This window comes from Nanorana parkeri, unplaced genomic scaffold, assembly GCF_000935625.1.
Source record: "Nanorana parkeri isolate BGI_ZX_2015 unplaced genomic scaffold, ASM93562v1 scaffold167, whole genome shotgun sequence".
Lineage (NCBI taxonomy): Eukaryota > Metazoa > Chordata > Amphibia > Anura > Dicroglossidae > Nanorana > Nanorana parkeri.
This window is the reverse complement of record NW_017306435.1, coordinates 585,248-602,202: the sequence shown is the minus strand read 5'-3', so window position 1 is coordinate 602,202 and position 16,955 is coordinate 585,248. Positions and strand designations below refer to the sequence as shown.

At 47.5% G+C, this 16,955-nt stretch overlaps 1 protein-coding gene across 3 annotated transcripts in view; it reads left to right on the top strand.

The window, feature by feature from the left end:
* The first annotated feature begins 40 nt into the window (after positions 1-40).
* SIN3A (SIN3 transcription regulator family member A) overlaps positions 41-16,955 on the top strand; it is a 64,180-nt gene continuing 47,265 nt past the window's right edge. For 2 of the 3 annotated variants that reach the window (XM_018554654.1, XM_018554652.1), the window contains exon 1: positions 41-120. The gene's annotated coding sequence lies outside the window, so the exon portion shown is untranslated. Of the gene's footprint in view, positions 121-8,807; positions 8,939-16,955 lie in introns of those variants that run through there. The other variant, XM_018554653.1, reaches the window with a different exon arrangement.

Below are 16,955 nucleotides of genomic sequence, written 5' to 3'. Positions count from 1 at the left end.
TTTTAAAAGAAGGGATAAAAAAAGGGGTCTTTGTTAAAAAAAAAAAAAAAAAAAAAATAGTGGGAGTGTATTTCTCCCGGAGTCCCTGACTTGGTGTGGACGTCTATTTATTTCTGGAAGGTATGTGGCTCTTGTTTATCTCGATTGTAAGCTTTGTGTGTGGACTGGCTGACAGATCGAGCGATCGGAGAGGGTGTTTGTGACTTGGGGGGCAGATCGGATGTGCTCGGCTGTGATCTTTTCTCTTGGTGGAGGGGCGGGCATTGTGCTACATGCCGAGCAGAGATGGACGTGGATATTAAAGCTCCTGGCTTTTTTTCACACCGCCGTCGAAGCCGTGCAGGGGATCCGGAGGCGATCACCGAGCCGTGCTCAGTGCTGAGATCAGATGGGGGTAACCCCCCTCCCGGCCCCAGTATAGTACAGCCAGTCGGCGCCGATCCGCGCAGTGCTGGCCTCATCTGGCACGGAATGGACGGCGATTCGTTATACAGACTTTCCACGTTGCAGATCGGGGCTGGGAGGTTAATGGAGACCGTAAAGCCGAGCTCCGCATCCCATAATGTATGTGTGGGGTGACAGCATATCGTGCACCGTTCCCGGGCTGGCTCGTCCTACCCTGGCCGCACATGTCCGGCCCTCCCCGGGGGTCTCCCGGTACGAAGCTCTCAGCGATGACCTTAGGATGGGGATATGTAGGATGTGACATTGGTCGGGGCTGTGTCTGGCTCGCTCAGTGTGTGTTGTCTCGCTGGTGATGTGTGCTGGCAGAGCGTCTAGGCACGGTGTCCTCCGCCTAGAGCCGTCCGATCTGTCAGCACGCTCGCCTTTACCGACCAGCTTACGTTATACTATGACATCGTATGGACCGAGCACCCCCCCGACTTGCCTATCATGTCTCATGGGATCGTTAACCCCCCCCCCAGCCGTGTAGCTAGCGGGTCCGCTCCTCCGCCTAGAGCCGTCCGATCTGTCAGCACGCTCGCCTTTACCGACCAGCTTACGTTATACTATGACATCGTATGGACCGAGCACCCCCCCGACTTGCCTATCATGTCTCATGGGATCGTTAACCCCCCCCCCAGCCGTGTAGCTAGCGGGTTCGCCGGGTGTGCGGGGACATGTATGGGAACCGTTTCGGGGGGATTGTGTCTCCGGGAACGGGCGCCCTTGATGCAGCAGCTGTTTACAAGCAATGGTTTAGTGAGCTCCTGCTGCCGCCACCTCCCCAGCCTCTCTCCCCTCTACTGAGTGAGAACGTCTCAAGCGTACTCTACTTAATGAATCAGACCGCCTACGTGCCTCGGCTTCATACCCCTCGACCCCGCCTCTCCCGCTATCTATTGGCTGTCATTTATCCTCGCCCTGATCCTTGCTGATTGGCGCCACCAATAGCTCATTCCTGGTTGCTTTTGCTGAACGCCCACCGTGTCTGGGCTTCCGTGTGGGGCGAAACCTGAAGTTGCCAGGGGTGGGAACCAAAGCTAGACGCCGCCTTGTTGTTCCTGGTTAGAAACGGAAGAGTGTGAGAAACACCGCCGCCTGATTGGCTGATGTCAGCGGAGCCCGCCTGCAGTAGAACCAGGAAGTGTAGTGATGGGATTCTCTGGGAGATGGAGTGGGTGGTGCTTGGCTAAGGGGCGGTGCTAAGAACAAAGAGGCAGCGCTACTAATCTCCCTCTGAGCTGGCGACTGACCCCCGTCATCTCTGGGCTCCCGTGTCCGATCCGTGCCAGATGCCCTATGCTTCGCACCAGGCAATCATCGCAGTGTGAAATGAGCGATGTACGTTTCCTCTTACCGCCATCAGTGACTATAGTATATCAGGAGATCTGAAAGAGTCCTTGAAAAGGAGGGAGAGGGGCCTGCGGGAAGAGGAGCTGCTTCCTATAGCAATTTCATATATCGGAATCACAAAGCGTGTGATCCGGCTGATGTGGCCATAGTTTGTATCCATTGCTCTGTGTGCTATGAGTCCTCCTCACTGATAGAAACCCAGTATGACCGCGCATTGGTTCGATGTGTTTCTGGTCATGATTGCTGGTTGTCATTCCAGGAACTGTCACTGAATATGACGGCAAAAGGCAAGCAAATTGAGGGGGATTCATCAAAACCTCAGCAGTTGCCTATGGCAACCAATCCACTTTTTATTTTCAAAGCTTAAAGGAGAACTATGAGGTGAGTGCTTTTCACTCACCTCATAGTTCTAGCCGACCTGTGACAATGAGACTGTCACAGGTCGGATTAGGAAGTGAGCGAACACATACCGGTGTTCGCTCACCTCCCGATCTTGTCACAGCTCTCTGCCGTGACAGGGGAGGGACTGGATTCTCTCCTCCCCACTCCGCCAGCGCTGACAGGCGGAACGGACGGGGGAGGGTACAGCTGGCTCTGCCTCTAGATAGGCAGAGCCAGCTGTCACTCACGCAGCTGGGCGGATCCAGACATTTGTTGGGATCCACTTCAGCTGCGTCTCAGTATACCTCGAGCTGTAGCTCGCGGTATACTGAGCTTAGGGTGACGGGAGGACGCTAGTTTGTGTCCTCCCGTTACCCTAAAGCCCCGTTCACATTGAGTGATTTATTGCGCGGTAATTCCCGCGATATCGCGGCAAATTACCGCGCGATATCGCGCTCCAATGCATTTCAATGGGGCAAAGGGTCCTGCTGTCGTGGGTTGTGTGTCACTACAGCAGGACCCTTTTTGGAGCGGATTTAGCCGCGATTCAAGCTTGCTCAATGCAAGCTTAAACGCGATATCGCGCGGCAAATCTCGCGATACCGCGCAATATGCAAATCGCGCGACAAATGCGCGATTTGCATATCGCGCAGTGGGAACGGGGCCTTAGGAGAACTATGGGGAAAAGACCTAACCCCATAGTTCTCCTTTAAGTGAACAAACGTTAGAGAAGCTGATTGGTTGCCATGGGCAACTGCCTTAGATTCTGTCTGCTCAGGTATTGATAAATTCTGCAGCGTGTCAAAGCTCAACTCAGGGGTAAATGCAAAGTTACCCTGGAGGTGCCCCCCCCCCAGTGCAATGGTTATATACTCATTTATGTAGGGGATCATTGAATTATTATTATCTTATCTCTCCATCGCTCTGGGTGGACCCTCTGTGTTCTTATAATGTTGATCCTGCATTGTATGTGACGATGTCAGGGTGGACGTGACTGATGGAGTAGTGAGATGGGGAGAGCCCCGCTGCAAGGGTCATTTTGGAGTTTCCCCTGAGCTCAGCTTTAATTACTTACCCGTGTATGGTTCTTTCCAAGATACAACCCTGATGGGAATTCAGCGGTACTGTCAGCTGACTACTTCTGGTGTCTGCACATTATATGAACACAATTATCATCGCCATATTGAACACATTACACATATTAAACGCAGTTCAGATACTGGTTGGAGTCTTCCTTTAAGGGGCTATTCACACAACTCGCATTAGAAAATCCTCCCAGCGTTCTGTGGCTGGAGCCCCCCCCCCACAGTGTAATCACCTGCACCAGAATGTGTAGCACATCAATGCCTGCGTTCTGGGCCAGTGGATTTTCTAATGCGATCCAGTGTGTTCTAACAGCTAACAATGCTGGAATGCACTGGAAGTTGTGTGAACAGGTCCTCAAGTGTATCTCTAGTTCATGGAACAGTTGTCTTGTTCTAATTGTGGTCTGTCACTGCTGGAGAGCTTTATTCTCCAGAAAGTGATGAGAAACTCCGAATGTTACGGTTGTCATGGCAACTGTAGGTGAGAGGAAATCTCTAATGGAGGACACCTGACCATCTTCACCCACTTCCTCTTGTAAAGGAAACAATCTCCAATGGGAAACAGCCAAAAAAACAGACAGAAAAACATCCACCCCAGGGATATTAGACCCGGAATTCAATTAGTTGACTGTAGAGCCACCCGCCATAATCAGCCCTCCCTCTTTCTCCATGTGGGTGGAAGTCCAGTTCCTGCTGAACGTCTGTGCGCACTGTGGCTGTGACGCTGCGGCCTCATTGCCGCCCCCTCACCTACTGGCCAATCACAGAACAAAGCCTGTGGCTGTGTGTTTGGTGATGAACAAGGGGAGAAAGGAATGGAGTTAAGACTACAAGTGCTACAGTTGCAGGCATAGAACTTCAGCAGGAACTGGTCTTCCGCTGAGACATAAACAAGATGGCTAGACAGTGCTGAATGCGGCAGGGGGCTGTACAGCCAAGGCATTATTCAGCTTATTGCACTCGCACTTGTATGTGCACCCCCTTTTCTTCCATCAATCAACAGTGCACTCCACTCCCCTCAAAAGAGAAGCAAGGTAGAGCAGTGGTCTTACCTGGAACTTTGCCCTAGTATTTGTATGGAAGCTTGTGGTGTACCATCACTATGTACATACCCATAAGGTGTGTTCTGACTGGCTGCTATGGATTGGTGCAGTTTGTGTAGTCAGCCATTATTCACTTCAGATAAAATAGTGTTGCCACCCTGCAGGAGGAAATGCCATGGACTGGAAGGATCACCAGGTATTTATTCTCATCCCTAGGAATAAATGGAGCTGCGGCACGTGTGCACTGTCACCAAGGGCTGACAGGGGACATTTATGCTCTAAGGCTATGCAGAGCCTAAAGGTGGACTTGTACTTGAAAAGGGGGCATTATGTATACAGTATGGAGGTTTTACAGGCCGCACATTTTTTTGTTTGGTTGTAGTTGCACTTAAAGCAAAACAACTTACCTTTTTATCGATCACCTCTGCATTTATCTTATCTTGTTTTAACCACCTCAGGGCCGGCCGTTGCAAAAAAACGGCCGGACGAGAGGTCTCTAGATCTGAGCGGGCGTCTTTAGACGTCCACTCAGCCACGCCCACCTGCGCGCGCTGAGCAGGAAACACCGGCGATTTAAAATCAGGCACTGATGCCTGTTAACATACAAGCGATCCGCCGGCTATAGAGCCGTCGATCGCTTGTATGAGGTGCCGGCCCGTGCCCCCCCCTCCCTACGTGCCCCCCTTCTGTTGTCACGCTGTGCCCGGTGCGAGCCCGGGACCAGCATACGGCCTCTGTCACGGGATCAGAGGGAGCTCGGTACACGAGCTCCCTCCGGTCCCCTCTCCGCTGTCAGAGTGCGGAACTGCTGTATATTACATCACTTCCTGCATTCTTGTGTCACTCTCCAGCTTCAGACGCTGGAGAGAAGCTGATGAAGTAGACCTCTGCTTCTTCAGGGGGGTCCTAGGTGACATTAGGGGTCTTAGAGACCCCTGATGTCTCCATAAAGAGGACCTGCCACATCTTTTGCTATCACATAGAGGGGTTTCTTAGCTCCCTATGTGATAGCAATAAAGTTAAGTGGGAAAAAAAAAAAATAGGAAAAAAAATTAAAGTTTCCAAAATAAAATTAAAGTTACACATAAAAAAGAATTAAAAAAAAATAATTTTTTAAAAGCCCTCACCCATACCTACACGCATGCAAACATGCATCAGGTGCGCATACCTGCGAAAACGATGATTGCGCCCATTAAGCCGCACATGTTACATATCGCCGCGAACGTCGCAGTGAGAGCGATAATTTTAGGGCCATTTTAAAAAGCTTTTAAAGCGTCCCCTATGGTCAATTTTGGGTATTGTAGTTTTTTTAAGCATGACATGTTTGGTGTCTATTTACCCGACGTGACCCCGACTTTTATATTTTACCAAAAAATTGGGTAATAATAATTGTTTCCTAACAATGTAAAAAACACTTTTTCTAAATTTTCAGTAAATTTTCTGAAATATAGTAAAAAAAAAAAAAACCCCAGTGGTGAATAAATACCACCATAAAAAAGCTCTGTCTGTCCCCAAAAAAATGGTATAAAATTCATTTCAGTACAGCGCTGCATGACGGAATAAATGTCAGTCAAAGTACCGCAGCGCTGAATACTGAAAAATGGCCTGACCAGGAAGGGGGTGTAAACACCTGGTCTTGAAGTGGTTAATATTATACAGTACTTCTCAATCATGTGCCCTGTAGACAATACCACTACTGGCTGCCAATACAACAGCTTTTGCCCACATGACCAGGATGTAGGCATTCATAAATGGTGGACTTGTGTTAATGGAAAATGCTGCACCTTCTTTCTTCACATGAACAGGAATAGAGTAGAATACATAATGGCAGGGCCCCATGTACCTGAGCTCTGCTATAATATAATGGCAGGGCCCCATGTACCTGAGCTCTGATATAATGGCAGGGCCCCATGTACCTGAGCTCTGATATAATGGCAGGGCCCCATGTACCTGAGCTCTGATATAATGGCAGGGCCCCATGTACCTGAGCTCTGATATAATGGCAGGGCCCCATGTACCTGAGCTCTGATATAATGGCAGGGCCCCATGTACCTGAGCTCTGATATAATGGCAGGGCCCCATGTACCTGAGCTCTGATATAATGGCAGGGCCCCATGTACCTGAGCTCTGATATAATGGCAGGGCCCCATGTACCTGAGCTCTGATATAATGGCAGGGCCCCATGTACCTGAGCTCTGATATAATGGCAGGGCCCCATGTACCTGAGCTCTGATATAATGGCAGGGCCCCATGTACCTGAGCTCTGATATAATGGCAGGGCCCCATGTACCTGAGCTCTGATATAATGGCAGGGCCCCATGTACCTGAGCTCTGATATAATGGCAGGGCCCCATGTACCTGAGCTCTGATATAATGGCAGGGCCCCATGTACCTGAGCTCTGATATAATGGCAGGGCCCCATGTACCTGAGCTCTGATATAATGGCAGGGCCCCATGTACCTGAGCTCTGATATAATGGCAGGGCCCCATGTACCTGAGCTCTGATATAATGGCAGGGCCCCATGTACCTGAGCTCTGATATAATGGCAGGGCCCCATGTACCTGAGCTCTGATATAATGGCAGGGCCCCATGTACCTGAGCTCTGATATAATGGCAGGGCCCCATGTACCTGAGCTCTGATATAATGGCAGGGCCCCATGTACCTGAGCTCTGATATAATGGCAGGGCCCCATGTACCTGAGCTCTGATATAATGGCAGGGCCCCATGTACCTGAGCTCTGATATAATGGCAGGGCCCCATGTACCTGAGCTCTGATATAATGGCAGGGCCCCATGTACCTGAGCTCTGATATAATGGCAGGGCCCCATGTACCTGAGCTCTGATATAATGGCAGGGCCCCATGTACCTGAGCTCTGATATAATGGCAGGGCCCCATGTACCTGAGCTCTGATATAATGGCAGGGCCCCATGTACCTGAGCTCTGATATAATGGCAGGGCCCCACGAACCTGGCCCCACGTACCTGAGCTCTGATATAATGGAAGGGCTCCATGTACCTGAGCTCTGATATAATGGAAGGGCTCCACGTACCTGAGCTCTGATATAATGGAAGGGCCCCATGTACCTGAGCTCTGCTATAATTTAATGGCAGGGCCCCACGTACCTGAGCTCTGACATAATGGAAGGGCCCCATGTACATGAGCTCTGCAATAATATAATGGAAGGGCCCCATGTACCTGAGTTCTGCGATAATATAATGGCAGGGACCCATGTACCCGAGCTCTGATATAATGGCAGGGCCCCATGTACCCGAGTTCTGATATAATGGCAGGGTCCCATGTACCTGAGCTCGGATATATAATGGCAGGGCCCCATGTACCTAAGCTCTGATATAATGGCAGGGCCCCACAAACCTGAGCTCTGCAATAATATAATGGCAGGGCCCCATGTACCCGAGCTCCGATAGAATGGAAGGGCCTCATGTACCTGAGCTCGGATATATAATGGCAGGGCCCCAAAAGCCTGAGCTTTGATTTAACATAATAAAAGGGCCCCTTGTGCCTTAGCTGTGATATTATAATGGCAGGGCCACATGAACCTGAGTTCTGCTATAATATAATGGCAGGACCCCCTGTAGCTGAGCGCCGATATATTATAATGTCAGGGCCCCATGAACCTGAGCTCTGCTATAATATAATGGCAGGACCCCCCTGTAGCTGAGCTCGGATATATTATAATGGCAGGGCCCCATGAACCTGAGCTCTGCTAGAATATAATGGCACAACCCCCCCAGTAGCTGAGCTCTGATATAATATGACAAGACCCCCCCATACCTGAGTTCTTATAGAACGTCAGCCTCCCCCCATTTCCTACCTCTGATGTAAAATTGCCCCCCTCCCCCATACTCAAGCTCTGATATGCTATGACAGGGCTCCCCCTATGCTCTGATATAATGGAGACCCCCCTCTCCCCGTAGCTGACCTCCGATTTAATAATGGACTGTTAAGCTGCTGCCGTTTCCCCGTTATCTGCTCTGTTTTCCCCCGCTCATGATCCGGTGTCCCCAGATCACCCTTCCGGACCGTCACCCATATAGACAGCGAGCAAAGAGCGCTGAGGATCGCTCTGTCCTCCCTTCCTCGGCCTCTATTGCCGGTTCGCTTTGCCCATGTCAAGTCTGTCTACCAGCCTCCCTCCACCACTATTCTCTGGGCTTCCATCCTCTGTCTAAATAAGCGGGGCAAAGGGGTGTGTTTGTATGGGGAGGCGTGACTTCCATAATCCGTTTCCTCACAGAAAACCACGCCTACATCACTGGTCGCCAACCAATAATACTCACAATGGGCGGGACCATCGTTAATGATTGACAGAGACTTGTGGGCTGGCTCTCGCGTTTCAGTCCATTGACGGCCATTTTCCGCTTGCGCCTGCTTGCGAGGGCTGAGGGGAGGAGGGCGTGGTCTCATGGTCCGCCCCTAAGCGCCGCCTGGCCGTTCTAGTTCGGTATCGCATTGGATGCCCGCTTTGATAGGCGTTTGTATTCGACGAATAAGCTGTCGCGTACGGTGGCGCCCAGCGCTGGGTGTTGGAGGCGGGATTTCTCCGGTGACAGAGAGGAGCGGGCAGGCGATTACCGGAGACCGGAACCGAGCATCTTATCTTAGAGAAAGGTAGGAAGGGGTGGATAGGAGTATAATGTGACTCCTTGGAGCAAGTTAAGGGTGGGTGTAGCAATGTGGTAGACTCGTGGGGGTCTGCAAGGTGGCAAATGTACGGGGGAGGGAACAGGGATGAAAATGTGGAAAGCGGCTGATCGGTGTGTATTCAGGGGGAGGGGGGAGATAAGCTCCCCTATTGTGGGTAAGGGACGGGACCGAGCTGGCTGGGGGGTCGGGCTGCGGCGATGGTTGTTGCTCTTCAGTATCTGGGTGCTGGAAGTGAGGTCATGCTAGAGGTGGATTGTAGTACAATCCGATCCCTGGATGTGACTGGGAGAGGTAAGCTCAGGCTAGCCGTGCAGTGGCGGAGATGCTGATTGTCCTGGCATAGCGGTCTGGGCGGAGCCGAGCGGGGTCACATGGCCACAGCAGATGTAGTCTGGCCAGAGGTGCCGGTCCGGTCACGTGGTGCTGTGCCGAGCCATGTGGTCAGAGCCCCGTCCATCAGCTACTGTTATTGCCCGCTGGTCGCCTGCTGGAATGGGGGACTCTGAGCCATCAAACAGCCAACTTTGTACCGCCACATACTGCGGCTGTTTCTCTAACTCCAAGGGAGCAGGAGGATGTTATTCATGAAGATGGAACACCTAGAAATGATTGTGCTACTTTGTGTTCAACTGGAGGGAGGGGGAGGATCTACTCGGCAATGACAATGTAACTGAGTATTGGCAACAGTGTCAAGATATGTGTGATTGTAAACAAGCTCCCTTCACCTGCTCTGCATTATGTCTCATCTATGTACAGCTGCTACTCGCACACCGAATATTCTAACCGCTCCAGGTAACCCTTGCAGTGGGGCCACCTCCTCACTGCAAGGGTTAACTGCTTGTTATGGTCTTGGGGCCGGCATTCGGAAGATATACTCACTTGATCCTCAGTCCTGCGCAAGGTCAGCGCTCGCCCCCCTCCACGACCTGTGGTGTGTCCTCCCATCTAATGAACCTGCATTTAGATGTGGTGATATCACATTTCCATAGACCGCCAGAGCCTACGGGGAGCAGTCAAGTGGGATCGGGTGAGTATATATGTGCTTGACATGTTTGGTGTCTATTTACCCGACGTGACCCGATCTTTTATATTTTACCAAAAAACTGGGTAATAATAAATGTTTCCTAACATAATGTTAAAAAAAACTTTTTTTTCCCCAAATTTTCTGTAATTTTTCCTAATTATAGTAAAAAATAAAAACCCCAGTGGTGATTAAATACCACCGAAATAAAGCTCTATCTGTCCCCAAAAAATGGTATAAAATTCATTTCAGTACAGCGTTGCATGACGGAATAAACGTCAGTCAAAGTATCGCAGCGCTGAATACTGAAAAATGGCCTGGCCAGGAAGGGGGTCTAAACACCTGGTCTTGAAGTGGTTAATGGAGCCCCGGCCTAGACCAAAATAAGCGGTTAACCCTTGCAGTGCAGGGGTAGACCCTCCTACAAGGGTTAGCTTTGGGAATAGAATGTGTATATATAAGATATGGAATGGTGTGTAAGATGGATTGTAACTTTTATCATATATTTGTGGAATTTAAAAGAAAATATTCTTTAAAAAAAAAAAAAGTGTTGCCTTTTCACAATCCTGGAGTTCCTCTTTAAGCTGCAAGGATATATAACAGATTGGCTTGCTGGCTTCTTTGGCAATGCTGATACCTGGCCGTCATGCTGACCCAGTGGCCCCGATTATTTCTGAGTTGGTGACCGGATTGGCAAAGCTTTGCAGGTCTTATCTGCAGTTGAAAAAGACCATCGACGTGACCCCCATTAATTATTAGAAAATCAAGCCGACGGTCCGAAACCTAATTTGCTCTAACGAAATTCTACTGGTGTATGGTCAGCTTAGGATCCAGTGTGTGGAAAGCTTTAATGCCAGTGAAAAGGTGATCACCAATGACCGTTTTACCAACCATTCTATTCTGGCTTTCTTCAAAGTCCAATTTAAAGCAGAACTCTAGGACAAATTATTTCTAACCCTTACAGTGCCCCCTGCTCCCAGCACTGCATGGGTTAACGCCTCAATTTGGTCTAGGGTTCAAAATAATAAAAAAAAGTGCTCACCCAATCCTGATTTGGCCAGCTGTGACAGTGTTTCCTCTTCTGCCGCAGCAAAGGTATATCGCTCGGTGTCTATGTCCTATACACTGTGTATAGGACATGATGACTCGGGGGACCGCTGCAGCCGAGGGGTAGACAGTCTCCAGGGACCAGTCTGAGAGCAAGCTGGCTTGAAGGATCAGGGGAGTATAACTTTTTTTTTAATTTTCCTCCCTAGACACAAACGTGCACTTAACCCTTAAAGTGCAGGGGGTATCCTCACTGCAAGAGTTAATCATTTTTCCCTGGAATACTTCGTTAAACACACGCATTTTACAGACATAGAATCTGTTTAAGGGCTCATATTCACCACGTGCAGATGAATGTGTTTTTTGAATGCATATGCATTGAGAAAGTAATGTTTGTCATAGTTTATACTATTGCTGTGTCTAAAAAAAAATGCTTCATGCAGCGCACGTGAATGCACTGCAAGACACGTGAAAGCCTCTCTTAAAAAAAAAATGTTACCAGACTTTTTTAAAATAAAGAGTAGCAAAGGAAAAATAATGCACATGAAACACATGTAAACACAACACACAAAAAATGCACATGTGTAACCGTGCCCAAAACTCTCAGTCCCCGTTCACACCGCAGGCGTTTGTCAGCACTGAAATGCTCAACAAATTAAATCCCATTTATTTCTATAGTCCCTGTTCACATCTCAGTGTAAGAAAAACGCCCGTTGCTGGAAAAAAGTTGGGGGCAGGTTAGCGTGATTTGTCTTCATACACTCTATATATGTGTGTTGAGCTTTTCAGCGCTGACAAATACGCGCAACAAACGTCTGAGGTGTGAACAGGGATCAAAGCGGGGGTAGGCAAACACTGGCCCTCCAGCTTTGGTACAACTACAAATCCCACGAGGTGCTGCAATACTCTGACAGCCACGGACATGACTCCCAGAGGCAGATGCATGATGGTAATTGTAGTTTGCCTTCCCCTGGTTTATCGTTTAAGCCATCCCTAACATGGTGTGCAGTTAAATGCAACATTTACAGCTGGAAGCTTACTTGGGAGGCTTTCTCTAGTTGTTGTCAACGGAGCTGGCTCTTAAAAACAGTCCTGCTTGCTCCTGGATTCCGTATTGATTACAACATACATGGGTGGCGGTGTGCAAAAAAACCCAGCTCAATGGACAGGAGACGAACAAGCAGCTGTTCAGATGAAACTTAGCTATGGTATTTCAAATGCAATTGGTGTTCATTATAAATACGTTGCATCATTCACACATAATTGCAGGTAGTTCAACTACATTATGAAGTCATCACTCAAGTTGGCACACATATTGTTTACACATCTTGTTTATTGTATTCATTTCCTGCATATCTTAGCCATGCTAAAGGAAAAGTACAACAGTTAGGATGTTCAGTCCCTTCTGAATTCTGTCACAAGGCTCTCTGGAATCCTCATGCTACATCTGTTGTGTTTGGTTATTCTTCCTAATGATCACAATCATTGTGTACTTCCTCTGTTCAATGTAGTCGGGCACATGGCTTCCCAAACAGGAAGTAAACAATGACAGTAAGGGCCACTGTAGTCTGCTCATACTCATCACTTCTTCCCCCTGTTGGCAACATGCTCCGATCAATGTATTGGCAACGTGCTCCGATCAATGTATTGGCAACGTGCTCCGATCAATGTATTGGCAACGTGCTCCGATCAATGTATTGGCAACGTGCTCCGATCAATGTATTGGCAACGTGCTCCGATCAATGTATTGGCAACGTGCTCCGATCAATGTATTGGCAACGTGCTCCGGTCAATGTATTGGCAACGTGCTCCGATCAATGTATTGGCAACGTGCTCCGATCAATGTATTGTAAATGATGTTCAGCAAGCTCAGCAACTTGAGGCCAGTCCTAAACTGATCTCTGTATGGGGGAGAATCCATTCATCATGCCCTGTCATCAAGGTGTCCAAAGCTGGCCATACACCAGTAGAATCGCGCTCACAAAAAATGTGTTTTTGAAACCTTTGATTTTCTAATAGGGCCGGATCACACCATAGCGGTTCAGTAAAGGAACGGTAGCCATGCATTCATTGCATGATGTATCACAGCACAGTGCACCGCACACTAGGTTCGTTGGTGTATTGTGTAGACATGTGCACCAGCAAAACATTTGTTTCGTTTTGATTTGGATTTTTGCTTTATTTAGTTTTTCGGAATTCGGGTCCCACAGTCAATTCGTTTCGGGATTCGGACGAAATTCGTTAGCGGTAATCCGTACGAAATTTTGTTTCGTTCGTTGCAGCAAAGTGACATTTAAGAGGAAACATTTTTTGTTCTCAAATGTCACTTTGCTGTAACAAAATTTCATCCAAAAAACGAAAGTTCGTCCAGACTACCGCTAACGAATTTTCGGAATCGGAAATTCGGATTCGCTTGCATTCGTTATATCTGTAATTCGAATACATCCGAATTTCGAATCGGAACAAAACGAATCGCACATGTCTAGTATTGTGTGTACATCCGTTCTGAACAGCAACCCAGTGCATCTTTCAGTGGGTGTGCATTCTTCACTTTAATGCATGGTACCTCAATAGCGTACAATAAACAAAGATGCATGCAGCATTTTTTTTCTTTTTCACCGTATGGCACTGCAACAGATACTATTGCAGTACTGTGCCATGCACCTCCGTTGGGGTGCCACTCAGAATGAATGGCAATGCACTAACACATGGGTATCATGCCTTAAGGACAATCTGATATAAACCGGTGATTAGTTGGGTCAAATCAATGATCGTTTTCAACCACAGTGATGGGGAGGGGAAACGAAGGAGGGGAATGGCAAATTTTTCTCGAACAAACGTAATTTTAACAGGGAATGTGGTTTTCGTTCTGGAAAAAACATTCATTTCCGAAATGGAATGTTAAAACAAAGGAAATTTCATATAACGTACAAGTCTCTGATGGCATTGTCGAATGTTCTGATGAGATTTTTCATATAAACATTTGTCTGACGCTCTATCGGTGTATGACCTATATGGCATATGTTGGTTCTGGGGCAGTCGCGCACTTGCAGTGGTGAAATCTTTGCTACTGTAGCTTTAATTACTTATTTCCCATCATCTCATTAGGAGCACATTATATGCAGTGTTATTCAGATTAGGGCTGCAACAACTAATCAATTAAATCGATAATGAGAATCGTTGGCAACAATACTCATTATTGATTAGTTGCTTTACAATTAGTTGCCGCAGCTCTGCTCCTCCGTTCTTCTCCCCGCTGGTGCTGGCTGCATTGGTCTGTGTCCTTTTCAATCCCCGTTGCTCTCCCCGCCTGTATTGGCAGAGGAAGCAGGGACGCAGACTACTGCAACTGGCACCAGTGGGGAGGAGAGACTGCTGTGACTGCATTCCCCAGCTGCCCTACCTTTGCTGCTGCCCCGGTCCTTCTCCGCCCCCCGTGCTTCCGCTGCCCCCTCGTGTCTCTTCTGGCCCGGCTAGTTCCGCCTCTGCCCATCCCCGTTCCGCCTCTGCATCTAGAGGCTGGGAGCCATACCCAGCCTGCTATTGGATATTTCAAATTGCAATAGATAATAGCAGGCTGGCTATTGCACCCGCACACTGCCTGCTGTCAATAAGCAGAAGAGAACCTGATGGAGAACTTTCTCTTTCAGGTCCCTTCTCTGCTGATTGACAGCAGGCAGTGGGCGGGTGCAATAGCCAGCCTGCTATTATCTATTGCAATTTGAAATATCCAATAGCAGGCTGGGTATGGCTCCCAGCAATAAAGTTTATTAAACTTTTAAAAAAAGTTTAAAAAAAGAAAGTTAAATATTTAAAAAATAACGTTAAACTAAAATTAAAAATAGGTAAAAAACATTTTTGGTGTGTTATTTTAAATAAAAGGTTGGTTATTTTATTATATTGGCTTAGTTTTATAATTCACATTATTTTAAATCCATAAAACTAATTAAAATGTCTAATATAATATACAATGATTACAAAAAATATAAAAGGTGGGAAGTCATTTTCAGTTTCGGCCTGACAAATTCTGCTGCAGGAGGTGCATTGCGGCCCCATTCATTTCAATGGATCCAAAATGCACCTCCTCTCCCCAGTGTCATCACCCGCACTGGAATGCGCACTAGTGCAATGCCCTGCGTTCCATAGCAGTATGTTTTTCAAAAAATGTGCATACCGTTTTATTCTGAAGTAAACTTTGTCTGTAAAGCTGCATTTAAGTTAATAATCGGCTAACTAATCGATTTATGAAAATAATCGTTAGCTGGAGCCGTCATTCAGATTCGGTTACTTCCAACAAGCTGTAAATGACTCAGTAGCAATTGTTTTGTGATTGAGTCACTTGTGTACCCCTGGCCTTACTGTTCTGGAGTTAGAATGTGGTCCGGAGAACGGCAGCTTTCATCTACGGCTTCTCAGAGCTATTCTGCGTTATGTTACATTTCTGCTTGCTGTTTCTCTACCTTTCCTGAGAGAGATACAGGACCTGCCATTGCTGACCATATATAAATACCGGTTGCCTGGATATTTGGCAGGTCTATTGGCTTCAATACTTTTAGTGACCCAGGACAAGCATACATATCAGAACTGACAGAAGAAATTGAGAAGTCCTTTTACTTTTTTGCTGTAGGTCAGCAGTTTAAAGCGTTGAAGCTGGAGGGCCGGCCTGGCTGCCAAGGCAGGCAGCTTATAGAGAGTATAAACAGTCAGCAGTAGCAACATTTCTCTCAGGCCTAGTTCACATAAGTTTTAGCTTGTATAAGAGCAGTCTGAAAACCAAGGTCTCGGCAAGCTTTTGCAAAGCATTTGTGAAGTTTTCAGCAAGCTTCAAGCAGCGTTCTTCAAGCCTTTAAAGCACCCTATAGGTCCAGATTGGGTATCACAGATCCTAGCAGCCTCCAGCAGCGTTCCAGTAAGCTCCAAGTAGTGCTGAAGCTTATTCCCATTAGGATCTGTGTTTAACATTCCTAAACTGGAGCAGGAGGATGCTTTAAAAGTTTCGGCAAAGCTTGCCAAACGCTCGCGGTACACATTGCCCTTATACAAGCTGAAGTCTGTGTGAACTAGGCCTTAAAGAAGAAACTCCAGGATGTATTAAAATTAACCTGTTGTAGTGTGCCTACCACCCAGCCGCAAGGGTTAAGTTCTTCTTTTTACCTACCCCTGCTGTAGGCTCTCTTCAGACCTATCCTGTACATTACTGCACTGTGTTAAGACAGCCCAATTAAGTTGGAATGTGCAGCCAACGCACAGCAGCAGACCAAAAACTAGACCTTTGGCGTTTTCGGTGTGGCACTACTGTACTCGGGATGCCACTCTGAACGGCACTGCCCAAAGTTCCACACATTGCAGTAAGACATGGTAAAGTGTGCATTCCCACACCGCACAGGTCTGTAGGGGGCATAGCAGTACAGTCTGCCTGTTTCAATATAATAGTTGTAGACAACAGCATATTTACACCAAACAAATGGTATACAGGACCTCAGGGACAGTGGAAAAATAACAGCTTGAGGTGACCAAAGTGATCTGCAGTATCCATTGCTCCTAGGTTAATCCAACACTGAGCTGTCATGAGGGTTCCTATTGAAATTGCACACACATCCCGCCGTCCTGTTCCTGGTATAACAGTCCTGTACCAACATGGTGGAACGATGTGGGAGATAATATATTTATTTTATATCATTCCATATCACAGATGTCTTTGGCTGCAGTAAGCGGTGTTGTGTGTGCTGGCTACGTTGTCTCCCTTTTAACTATAGCATTATGGGATTTTTTGATGTGAGGGGATGAGGACCTTTTGAAAATGTACCGATATTAATAAAAATGTGTGTAATAAATATATATATTACACACACATATATTATTTAGCTGTCCTTGAGTTCCTGGACACCATCTATTTTATCTTTTTCTATGTAT